The following is a 12677-nucleotide window of genomic DNA, read 5'->3' on the forward strand; positions in this document are numbered from 1 at the left end:
TACTGTTGTTATGTTTTATTCAAGAGGTGAAGGACTAAATAAACCTGACTATAGCTTCCCTGAAATCCTTGGAGTTAGGGGATGGGTAAACTTGACCAGATATGTGCATGAGGAGCATGCTGTTCAGTTGATAAGGGAACTGAGATGGGGCATCAGCATCACAGTGTGTTTACTTCGGAATAACTGTTTTGAGTACTACTAGGAAAAGTGGCTGGGTCTGTGTTACACAGATAAGAGTTTTTTCAAGCGGGGATGAGCAGAGGTTATATGAATGCCCCTGGGAATTTCAAAAGAGAAGCCCTCAGTGAAAATGATGACTTAGGGGATTGTTAAAGAGATTTGGAGCCTCTTATTTCTGTGTTACCTTTTTAAAATCCAGCCTAGTTGTGAGTAACCTGAACTTTTCACTGTCTGATGATTATTATTAGGTGGTCTCAGTCTTGTTCTTACTCAACAGGTGTCTGAATCTCCAAACATATCATCCCATTTGGGACTAATTGGAACTCTTGTTTAAAATTACAGCAAAGAATAAGTGGACCTGAAAAACAAGTTGCAGTTTTACTCAAACAATTGGTCCCCTTGGGTCAGAGAGGAAGCAAAATAATGAGCCATTGAAGGGAAACCTGGACTATGCACCTGTTCCCTGGATAAAAAAGGATCTTAATTCTCCAGGACTTTCAGTCCAGCACTAAATTCATGCATACATCTAGCCCTAGCACTCTCCAAAAGATCATGAAAATGACACTGCTTTACACCTTGCTTCCAGTGGGACCATTTTAGATTGACAGATGTGGACAATATCATCCTATTAGCACATAAATCACTGAAAGTGACAAATGCTGTAACTACAGTAAAATTATAAATATTCCTGTGTATCATTATTGTTTCCTTGATCCAAACTGAGTGTGCAAATAACTTTCTTATTCAGACTGGCACTCAAAGTGTCTTTTTCAAATCTTGTCAATGTTAGTCCAATGAAGACAAATGTGCATGTTAAAAAAAAAGATATAAGTATTGCTCTCAGATGAGGGTACTTAGGCTGTGTCTAGACATCAAAGTTCTATTGGAAAAACATACGCAAATTGCAGTTTGCAATTTGCGTATCTTTTTCCGCTTTTCTTCCAAAAGAGGCTTGTCTGACAATTGGCCCATCTACACTGGGCCATATGTTAGAAAAAAAGCCTCTTTCAGAACATCCCTTCTTCCTTGTAGAGTGAGGTTTACAGGGATGCCAAAGAAATGCGTCTGCTTTTCCAATTTTTTTTTTCGGTATCCCAGAAAAACTCTGCAGTCTAGATATACCCTTACTAATTAACTAGTGCATTATGTTTTTGTTCAGCATTATTTGATTTATTGATGATATCTGAGCTTCTGTGTGCAAGGACCTTGTCTTTTTCTATGTTTTGAAAAGTACCTATTATACTATTCATGCTACATCTAGTATATGTTTGAGAGAATCTGTCTGTGTGTCTGTCTGTTTGTTCAAGAACTTCTCCAAAACAATAAGAGTTAGGACCACCAAATTCAGTACACAGCGTCCTCTTATCATAACTTAAAGAAAGGGCTTGGTTGTGCCAGAAAAATGGGATATTCCTGAAATGGGATTGCTTTTCATAAAACCATACAGAAAAGGGACAGAATCACAACGGACTGGCTAGAGGCGTGATCCACCCCCCAACTCCCCATTTGGGACTGCCTCAGCCTCAAGCCTCCCATCCCCTATGTGTCAGTTAGGGAGGGCAAGGGGAGCTGAAGCCCCCCTCCCTTCATATAGGTACATTGTTAGCTGGTCCCCTTTATCAGCAAGCAAGGGGAAATGCATAGTTTGCTCCATTCCTCACTCTGGATAGGGAGCACAGAGGGCAGATGAACCTGGACCTGCTCCAGCTGGAGGACATGCAACTCTCCCCCAGCTGTGCCTGCTGGAGCTGCAGTGGCCATGGAGAGGTGCTTCTCACCTGGCGCCAAGCTGCTGTGGTGAGAGGGGGCTGGGGTAGTCCTCTCTTCCTGGGGCAGCCTTCATACTGAACCCCTCATCCCTAGCTCCACCCCAGACCACTCCATAGTGTTTCCTCCTCCACTTGTTGCATTTGTGAGCTTTCCAAGCAAGAGACCATGACAGCCTACTAACTTCTGTGAAACCCCAACTGGCATCTTTAGGTACTGTATAACATCCTGTAAATAATAGATAATGTCTCTAAAGATTTTATCCTCAGTGGAATGCAAGTTCCTTTGTATGTTGTGACAGTACAGTAAGCAAGGCTAGCTTTTAAGCTTAGTTGTGTAGATATTTACAAACTATGATCCATTCTGACCTACATTATGTGCACACAGATGTGATGCAAAATAACACGTGACCTCTTAAAATTAATTACCACAATGAATACGCAAATAAAATGTTACTGGTCCGCCAAAAGTTTGTGAATGTGTTTGCCAGTCTGCAGTATAAAAAAGGTTGGGAACCATGGGTATAGACCCATGTTTTGCAGTATCTAGAATGCTGCATCAAACCATACAGTACAGACTCTGTGACATGATAATGGTATTTAGCCCATTTCTATTCCTGGGTCTCTTAGTATCCATTGGCACCTGCCTTCATTTGGTTACAGAGATAAGGAGCAGTTTGGTCAAAGTTTTCTGATCCAAACATATTTCTACAAAGAGCCAATTATAGTAAGTATTTAATAACAACTAATTGTTCAGTAATTATTTTATTTAAAATGTTAGTAGTTGTGAAAGGTTTTTGGTTAATAGTGGAGGTCCTCTGTTAACCAAACAGTGCAAGGTTATGCTGCCCTTTGCTTTCATGCTCTTACTCAGTTCTGGAAAAATCACCTTTAGGAGTAAAATAGAGGTTCAGTTTCCATTATCCAGTCAATCTTTGGCTTTTCTCCTGAGCCTGCTAACTAGGGGCCACTGTTGTGGTGTTTTTTGTGCTGTGAGTACCTATCCAAAAGGAATTGGATAGAGACCCATCAAACATTTCAGAAAGCTATTAAACTGCTTTTGCTTCAAACTGGCGACTTTGTGACAGGCTCTATGTCCTTTGTCCTGTTACCAATCCTCTGAGCCATACAGTCCCCTAAAGCAATCATTCTGTTCATTTCTTATCATTTAGGGGATTAAAGATCTGACCTTGTGAAATGAGGAATGACTGATGAGATCACTCTGAGGGCACTGAGGAAGTCTAAAGAGGCATTCAGCACCTTGTAAAACTGGGCCCTAATTTGTCATATTATGAGATTTCCAACAAGTAGAAGGAAACATATTATAATCAATATCAGTTTTCTAAGATTAAACATGAGATATATGAAATGACCTGAACACTTTCAGTTTGAAAAATGACTCAGACAATGTAGTTCGTCTTTTTTAGGATAAGGATAAGACTAACAGCAATGAAAGGAAAACTGTGATGAATTAATAAATTATTCAAGGAAGATGAACCTTCTTTGCCTAGACTGGTCTTCAAAAAGAAAAAAAACATGATTAATTATCCCTTTCTCTAGCCTAGGCAATTGTAGTTGCTTTGATAGAGAATTCAAGGCTCATTGAAGGAAAAACTTTCATGCTAAAATGTTCTTAGTTTAATTAATACTTCTACAGTCCAGACCTAAAGAAGAGCTCTGTTTGAATTCAAAACCCTGTCACTCTCACCAACAGAAGTTGGTCCAATAAAAGATATCACCTGACTCATCTTGTCTCTCAGCTTTAAGAAGAGGCATTTTCTTTGTGCAATATCCAAACTTGCTATTTTAGTGGCAGTCTATCTCAGCAGAGAAGGCAAGGATTGGAAGCTGCACTTTGTAAACTTAGGCCTCATCTACACAGGACTGCCCTCATATAGCACCACTGGTTGTAGCAATTATGATGGATGGGAAGTGACTACCTTTTTCAGACATCCCAGCCATTAAGTTAACTAAATTGCCTATAAAGGGTAAAACCCAGAGGTAGTGCATCCCTGAGAATCTCCAGGAAGTGTTGGCAGGGAGCCAGGAGAGTCAATGGGAAGAGAGCATAAGATTTGAATCAAAACAGGTTCTACCTGCTTCAGTCTTTTTGTGAGAGGAGGAGCTAGGAGAGTTGAGTTAACCAAGAACAAGACATAGATTTTCCAGAGATATCCATACCTAAGAAAAAGACCGAATCTTGGAACAACAGATATTGTAAATGAATGGGGAATGTTTAGTTAGACATAATCCGATTATTTTCTTTAATTTTGGGTTTGGTTGAACTCCTCTGTCCTGGCTGATGTACGCCCCATATACTGTATCTTTTGAATTGAATCCCAGAGAAGCAAGTCTTTTTTCTGTTGCTCTGTGACATCTAGCAACCAAATAAGCTTTACCAAATATATCTTTTTGTTTTGTTAATAAAATTACCTTTTTAAGACTACGATCTGGTTCCTGTGTCCTAGAAGGCAGGAGATTCTGTGTGCCCAACACTGAACATCAGCTATTAGGAATAATGGTTTGTTTTCAAGCTCTCTCCTAGGGAAGGGTTAAAGAGCTTGGGGTATCTCATGGGAAAAAATTCCCAAATGTGTCTTCATGAGTTTTAAAAGGGGATTTTGTAGTTGGGTGATGGCAGAAAGAGGTAAGGTATTTTTTTTAAAATCTCTTGCAGGCCCCTTCTTTCTGCACTCGAAGTGCCAGAGAGGGGAACAGTCTTGACAACAATGGTGTGATCTCTAGGATAGACCAGCTTGTGGTGCCTACTGGCATTTTTACCACTGTGTTGTCTATACATTCTCTGACCTTTTCTTACATGACATATTGTGTGTTCCCACAAAGTGTTCCCACAAAGTGTTCCCACTAGTTCACAACTGTTCATGCAATTGTGATTGCATTTGCTCTGAATGAGATTAAAGAACTGCAGTACCAGAGCATATAGAAATTATTGGTACAATAATAGCTGCAGTCTTTCAGTTAGTCCTCCCAGTGAAATCTCACAATCCTCCAGCTCACCCATCAGTGACTGCTTTAATACTTTACATGTCTTTTGCCAGTATAATCTATTTTGTTACTAGAGAACTAGTACAAATTGTACTGGCAAACAAAAATTATTTTGCTGGTATAAAATTTACCTTCGCTAGGAGGGCTTGTCAGTTCAGCTCTAGTGGCAAACCCTTTCTAGTGCAGATAAGGCCTTGGTGTTGCCATCTCTCACAAAATGACAGAGATTTTGTTCGAAGATCTTGTTAGACCCAACTGAGCTCTAACTACTTGCTTCAAACGAGTGGGAAACTCCCAGCGTCTCCTCAAATCCCAAAATGCTAAATAATTAATTCTGTGGCCTCTAGCCCCATCTCTATTCACCCCTAGATTCACACCAATTATGTGTCCCCTCATTCCCATGTTGTTTAATGTTGTGCTTCAGCACACCTTTGCTTCTACAGCTCCTTATTCTCCACCCACCTTTCAGAGCAGTAGGGAGAAGACTGCTCCAGCAGCAGTTGTCTATTCCCACATCTCAGGCCTGGAGACAAAGAAGTGTGACGGATGAGGGGTACATGACCCTTTTTCATAAGAGGGGAGGGGGAAAAGAGAGCTGCTGCTGGGCTTTTTCTGCTCTCCCATCCAGGGCTGGCTCTAGGTACCAGCAAAACAAGCAGGTGCTTGGGTTGGCGCATTGCCGGGGGTTGCATTCCTGCCCGAAGGAGGAGCAGGCAGGGAGCCCTGCGGAGGCTGCCCCGACCTGAGAGCCCCGCGCCTGGCTGCTTGGAGCCTGCGCCTGGCCGCGGGACACTGGGAGCTCTGCGCAGGCAGCCCCAAGGCGCGGCCCCTGCTGGGGTGCTTCCAGAAGGGCGGCGTGGGGCAGCTGCGGCTGCTGCTGGTGACGCTGAGCCCAGTGGGGCAGGCTGCGGCCATGGTGGCTGCTCCTGGCAGCCAGCTCCCAGCTCACTGGAGCGGAGTTCAGGGGCTCGATGGGCCCCATCCCCCAAGTGCCAGGAGCAAGCGAGACCCTCCTCCAGCTCCTTCAGCCACAAATGCACCCGGGGGGCACCTGTGGCCCAGCGCTGTCACTGCATGGGCCCCCCACCATGGGTGCCACCTGCCTGCGCTCCGGCTCGAGGCAGGCGGCAGGCACATTCCCCCGGCTGCCCCTCAGCAGCCGGTTCTCATCGCTGCCGCCGTCGCCAAAGCCACCTCCTGCCCGGTGCCCGCCAAGTGCTTGAGGAACCAGCATCTGGAGACAGCCATCACCTGCTCTGGGGGAGAGCTGCGATCGCAGCTGCTCCGCGGTGCCATCCTCCGCCGCGGTTCCCTCCAGCCAGGAAAGCAGCAGCAGAGAAAAATGGGGGGGGGGGAGGGATAAGAGAGGGCTGGTACTATTTTTGGGAAAGGGGGAATTGCTAATTTCCAATGGGTCCCCATGCAGCAGCAGCCGCCTCTGCTCCCCGCTGGGGATCCTTGATTGCCGGGCCCAGCTGATTGCTCAGCTAGAAGAGAACGACCAGCCACAGGGCCAGGATCTTGTCCCCAGGGGAAGCAGCCAGACCCCCCCTGAGAGTGTGTCAGGCTCAGAGAGGGGGAGGAGCGCTGGAACCCACAGGAGAGATGAGACAGCTTCCCCCAGGAGGCCTGCAAGCTGCAGCCCATCTAGGGCAGGGGCCAGCCAAGCAGAGCTGCGGCGGCTGGAGATCCAGCTGCGGATCAAGGAATTGGAAGTAGAGGACCGAGAAAGGGATCGCCAAGATCGAGAGAGGCAGCGGCAGCATGAGCTGGCCATGGCAGAGCGGAGAACCGGCGGGGCACCGGCTGCGCCAAGTGTGGATGGGCCCCAGGGTCCCAGGACTGCCAGATGCTTGGAGAGGCCCGTGGTGGCCCAATTGAAGGACATGGGTGACATAGACGGGTTCCTCAGTGCCTTTGAGAGGGCCTGTGGACTGCAACGGGTTCCCCCAGCTGACTGGCTGCAGGAGCTCATCCCCGCACTGTATACACCTATACACCGGCGTGCCCTCCACAAACTCTCTGCTCTGGCTGGAGGGAGGGCGAGGCAGCTGGCTAATCCCAGGCATTGCCAAAGCCCCAGGGGCGGCTGGGTCTGGCTTGCTCTCTCCCGTATGCACATGAGCCCTTTTCCCCCTCACACACCCACACCCACATGCGGTCCCAAGCTGGCCGGCTTGAACCAGGAGCCGTGGATCCTCTACTCTGCCCGCCGGCTCAAAGGTGCAGGGATCTTCCTTCTGGAGGCAGGCTCGTCATTTTTCAAAGGTGACACCGCAAGGGCGGGAGAGCCAGGGGAGGGGGAGGCGAAAGAATGTACTATAAAAGGACCCGTTCGCCTCTCACCGTCGCACAGGCACAGTGTGAACGCGCTAATTCGGAGGGAAGCCACAGCGAGTGGAGTGGTAACGACAGCCGTTCCTGCCACTGCGAAGCGGCTAGGGAGCAGGGTGACAGCGAATAGTGGCCAGGCACGCACGCAATCCCGACCCTCTACTTCCCCGGGTGTCTCTCCAGCAGCCTAGCTAAAGGTGGGGAAGTTGGGGTGGGATGCAAGGGAACAAGAGAAGTCAGAGTCCTGTGTAAATACAGGGCGCTCAGCCTCAGCAGTAACATCACCTTTTTCCCAGCCCTTCCTTCTGTACTGGACACAGAGATGCTTTGGGTGAAAGTGAATCCCCAGCCTCGTAGGGAGAGAAGGAGAGAGAGAGAGAGGAGCTTTCTGCTCTGGTGCACACAGATTTATGGCTCCCGGGATATACCTTACTTCCTTTTTCTCTCACTACTCGGAGTTCGGAAGTAGAAGCCCAAATATTCTCCAGACTTACACAACCTGGAAAAGGTTGCTAGGCAAGCCAATTCCCTCCGTTAAAAAAAAAAAAATCACTCCTCCTGTGAATGATTAAGAGCTGGTTAGAAAGAAACACACCTACACAGCCTAGGGAACCTTCCAGCTAAAACTCATACACACTCTTTGTCTTTCAGAGAAGCAAGACAACCAATATACTTTTAAATGAGAAGATAAAGCAGCTAGTCTACAGGACTTTATAACCACTGAATTCATCCTGAGCTGCGCCTACAAACATCTCTACGTGGGTGGTAAATTTATTCTTCGCCTTCTAATGGGCAATTATGGATTGCTGTTATTGTTGTGCTTGATAAACTATGGAGGTATTCTCTATTGGGCACTGTATATACCAGGTATATAAAATCCATATAGTCTCCCTCAAGGAGTTTACCAATACATTTGACACAATAGGTTTCACAATCCTTATTAGCTTAGAACAGGGGTGTCCAAACTTTTTTCAAAGAGGGCCAGATTTGATGAAGTGAACATGCGCGAGGGCCGACCATTTTGCCTGACGTTCTTTGAACCATTAAAATTAAATGCAAATTAACTATTTTATGCAAAGTTTATTGCAAACAGCATACTTTTCATTTCGTCACATGGATGACAAATCTACACAGGTGTTAAATCACTCGGCCTTTCATATCTGAAGGCCAGATGAAAAAAAAATCCAGGAAGCTGAAATATGTCAGGAACATTGTAAAGTACATTACATATTATTGGTAATAAAGGTTGTCTGTCAACTTTTAAGTTCAAAAAATATGAACAGGAACATAACACCAAGTATACATGTTGTGTCCAAATATATTTATAACTGATTTAGACCAACTGACATTAACTGAGATTTTACAATGTATTCATCTCAATACATATGGATTCGTTGGGGGCCATAAAAGATAGATATTGCAAATTACCTGTGGGGCCGTATTAAACCGGAACACGGGCCGCGATTGGCCCGCGGGCCGGACTTTGGACATGCCTGGCTTAGAATCAGAAGGGTAACCCTGTTAGTCTGTATCTGCATAAACAACCAGAAATCCTGTGGCACTTTATAGACTAATAGATTTATTTGAGCATAAGCTTTCATGGGCAAAAGTGGGTCTTTTGCCCATGAAGGCGTGTGCTCCAACAAATCTGTTAGTAAAGTGCCACAGGACTTCTCCTTATTAGCCTTTTTCTGTAAGCATGGCTTTTGGATCTCCCTCTCTGATCTATCAATTTGGTTTTGGTAATTGTGATTTTGTTAAAATTAAATGAGTACACTAGTAGGAAATTGTTTTATTTCACTAACTACACATTTTCTGTTTTCATTTAAAAAAAATTTAAACAAACAAACAAACAAACTTATTCCAAAGTGCAAATGTATAAAAACCAACCAACCAAAAAAAAAAAAAGCCGGGAGGGGGTCCAAACATTTTTTTGGTTGGGGTGGCAAAAAACCTAGAGCCGGCCTTGCTCCCATCCCTTGACTCCTGGGAAAATGGTATTGCTGCTCGTAATAAAGGAGAGTTTTCAGGGGTCATTGCTGAGAATGTCATTTTAGGATGAATTGCTTAGAGACATAGCTATTTATAGCCCAAGACAGGAGGTCCTCTACTATAAAGCACACCCAAACCAGTCACAAAGAGCACTTCTATTCACTACATAAGCTAGCAAGAAGTCATACAGCAATTCCTTAGACACTCTAGTTCTCCTGTACCACCATCAGTACCACATACAGGGTTACTCTTGTTGCTGTGCGAAATATAGGAATAATGCTATGAAGCAATATGAGTGGCTTTGTGCTCTAATATGGAGCACATTCTTGGAGATGGTGAGCATTCCAATGGGTCTGATTCTACCAATTTTTATGAGTATGCACGCTCACTGGCTCAGATAATCCCACAGAGTATGTCTACACAGCAAAGTTATTTCGAAATAACAGCCATTATTTCGAAATAACTTTCCTAGCGTTTACACAGCCAAACCGCTATTTTGAAATAAATTTGAAATAGCGGAGCACTTATTTTGAATTTGGTAAACCTCATTCTATGACGAATAACGCCAAATTCGAAAAAGCTATATCAAAATAAGTGCTGTGTAGACACATATTTCAAAATAGGGGGCCTTCAGCCTTCCCAGGGTGCCCTGGTGGCCACTCCAGCCTCAACCAAGAACACTCCCCCATCCCCAGAGCCCTTAAAGGGGTAGACTCTGGCCACAGTCACTGCCCCTGACCCAGTGGCCCCAAAACATGAGCCACTGGCAGCCAGCCCTCCACCGCTTCCCAGGAGCGGTCTGCCAGCTCCCAGGTGCCTGCCATGGCCTGAAGAAGGTGGGCGCCTTCCTGGTTCAGGGTGGAGATCATGGACCTTATTCAGGTTTGGGGGGGATGCCCCCAACATCCATGATCTCTGCTCTACATGTAGGAATGTGGCCATCTATGGCAGGATAGCTGCCAGCCTGGCCACCAAAGGCCACATGTGATTCCAGGAGCAGGTTTGCATGACAATCAAGCTGGTCCGGCGAGACCCCCAACCCTGAGCCCTCAGCTTTCCCTCCCCATTCTTCCCCTTGCTTCCCCCTTCCAGGTCCCTCCTCCCAGGTTTCCCCCTCCCCTCTCCCACCCTCTCTTCTCCCTTCTCCCACCTCTTTTCCCCAGTCTCACCAGAGTTTCATTCCCTCTCCCCCATTTTTGTTAAATAAAGAGAGTTTGTGTTCATGAAAATACGTGTATTTTATTTGACATCAGGAAGGGGGAGTAGGGAGGGGTAAAGGAAGGACGTGAGGGAGGAATGAGGCACAAGCCCCCAGTGGGGCAGAGCAGGGAGGCTCTTAGTGCTCCTCAGGGTGGAAGCTCTCCCACAGGGCCACCTGGATACTGACAGCCCCCGATGGACCTCCCGGATTGCAGCCTGCAGAAAGTGAAGCCTGCAGAAAGTGTGTCCAAGAGAAGCACCAGAGTGCCCAGGTGCTGCTCTGGCTCCAGGTTGCAGAGTGTTGTGGCGTCCCGAGTGAGGGCAACCAATGCACGCAGAGACAAAATGCTTTGCTGTCCCTCATCGAGGTAGGCAAGCAAGCAGGGAAACCTGGGAACTGGCTTTTCAGGGGGGGTCCCTTTAAGCACAGACCTCAGATAGCCTCAGGCAGCAGCCCCATACAGTGAGTCCTGACCTGGTGCCCTGCTGGAAGTGGTTCCAGCCAGCCTTAAATGCGATTCAGAGTCCACTCAGTGTGGACACGCTATTTCGAAATAGCAAAATACTATTTCGAAATGCATTTTGTGTGTAGACACGTTATTTTGAAATAAGCTATTTCAAAATAACTATTTCAAAATAAGATATTTTGAAATAACACTGTAGTGTAAACATACCCACAGAGACCAATTTATTATACATTTTAATTTGGGGGGAGGGGGTGTAATCATTATGTCCCTTAAAAGCAAAATACAATTTAATTTGGAGTCCAGCTTCGATCATCTGAACCCAGTTATCTGTAACTTCTGGTTATCTGACATTCTGACGTGTTTTGTCCTCAGCACAAAAGTGACATGATTCTCTTCTCATTTGCACCAGTATAAATAGGAGTTAGCTTCTCTGAAGTAAAGGGATTACACCACAGGTGGCCAACCCATTACAGCGCAAAGAGCTGAGGGAAAGAAGTTGTTGAGCAAAAAAACAAATAAATGAAAAAAACCCGTATTCCTTTAAGAGCCACGTGTGGCCCAACCAGGCTTCCATCGGCTGCAGCGTCAGATCTCACTGCCCTAAGCAGAGCCCTGACCAGACAAGGAAAAAGGTCAGAGCAGGGGAACGCAGAACAGCTGTGGGTGCGGGAGCCGCAATTTTTCCTTTGAAGAGCTGCATGTGGCTTGCGAGCCGCGGGCTGGCCACCCCTGGATTACACCAATGTAAAAGAAATGTAAGTCAGAGATGAGAAGGACCAGAAGCAGCTAGGATTGCCAGCTGTCCAGTTTTGAACCGGACAATCCAGTATTTGAGCTTTCTGTTCAGGAAACCAACAGAAATGAGAAAATATAAATGTCCGGTATTTTCTAAATAAGATGTAATGTAGATTGTGATGTAATGTCAAGTGCGTTAGGTATTTATGTTGAAACATCTGGCAACCCAAGAAGCAGCTACAGCAGGGTTCCCTGGGTATTTGCAGAACCATCTTCAGTTTTAACTGGATTTCTTTGGCCTATACTAATTAGCTGTTTGTTCCAACTCTTCCCCTCCCTCACAGTTTCTTCCACCTGTGTCACTCCACATCTACCATTGTTATCCTCTTCTCACCTGCCCTGTTCCCATTATCCCCTTCCCTTCTTTTGAGTGTGCCTTGGTCCGACTGACAGGAACCATTAGAAGCCTCATGGTAAGTGGGGTGCCTTGCTAGGTCATGCCGGTACTGATGGGACCGCCAATGTAGACATAAGATCGCACCAATGTAGACACAACCTCTATGTTTACCAGAGTACCAAAGCATCTTTCCAAGCGCGAAACCCCATGCCTGAGGCTCTGGATATATCATGCTCATATGTAGGTGGTATGTGTGCAAAGACACCTCCCATAGTTGCCAAATAATCATGCTCCAGCTGGCTGGGAGAAGACATGGGTGGTGCACTGCCTCAGCCTCCTTCCCCCTGCTCCTGTCCGCGGGGGAAGGCTGGGGCTGATTTCTCTCCTCCCCCAGGAGCAAGGGCTGGGCCTCGCCCTGGGGTGGGGAATCAGCCCCAGCCTTCCCCCAACTGGAGAACCCTTACTTGGGGAACCAGGGGGAATGTTCTCACCCTTGTGGTCCACATTTACAAAAAAAAGCAGCCCCCACAGAAATGCCTGCGTCTGGGCCTGTATATTACAGTCTCTTTCAGCCCTGAGTAGCAATACTTTAAATCTTTA

The sequence above is a fragment of the Pelodiscus sinensis genome, chromosome 5 (genome assembly GCF_052426305.1).
Source record: "Pelodiscus sinensis isolate ZL-2025 chromosome 5, ASM5242630v1, whole genome shotgun sequence".
NCBI classification, from domain to species: domain Eukaryota; kingdom Metazoa; phylum Chordata; order Testudines; family Trionychidae; genus Pelodiscus; species Pelodiscus sinensis.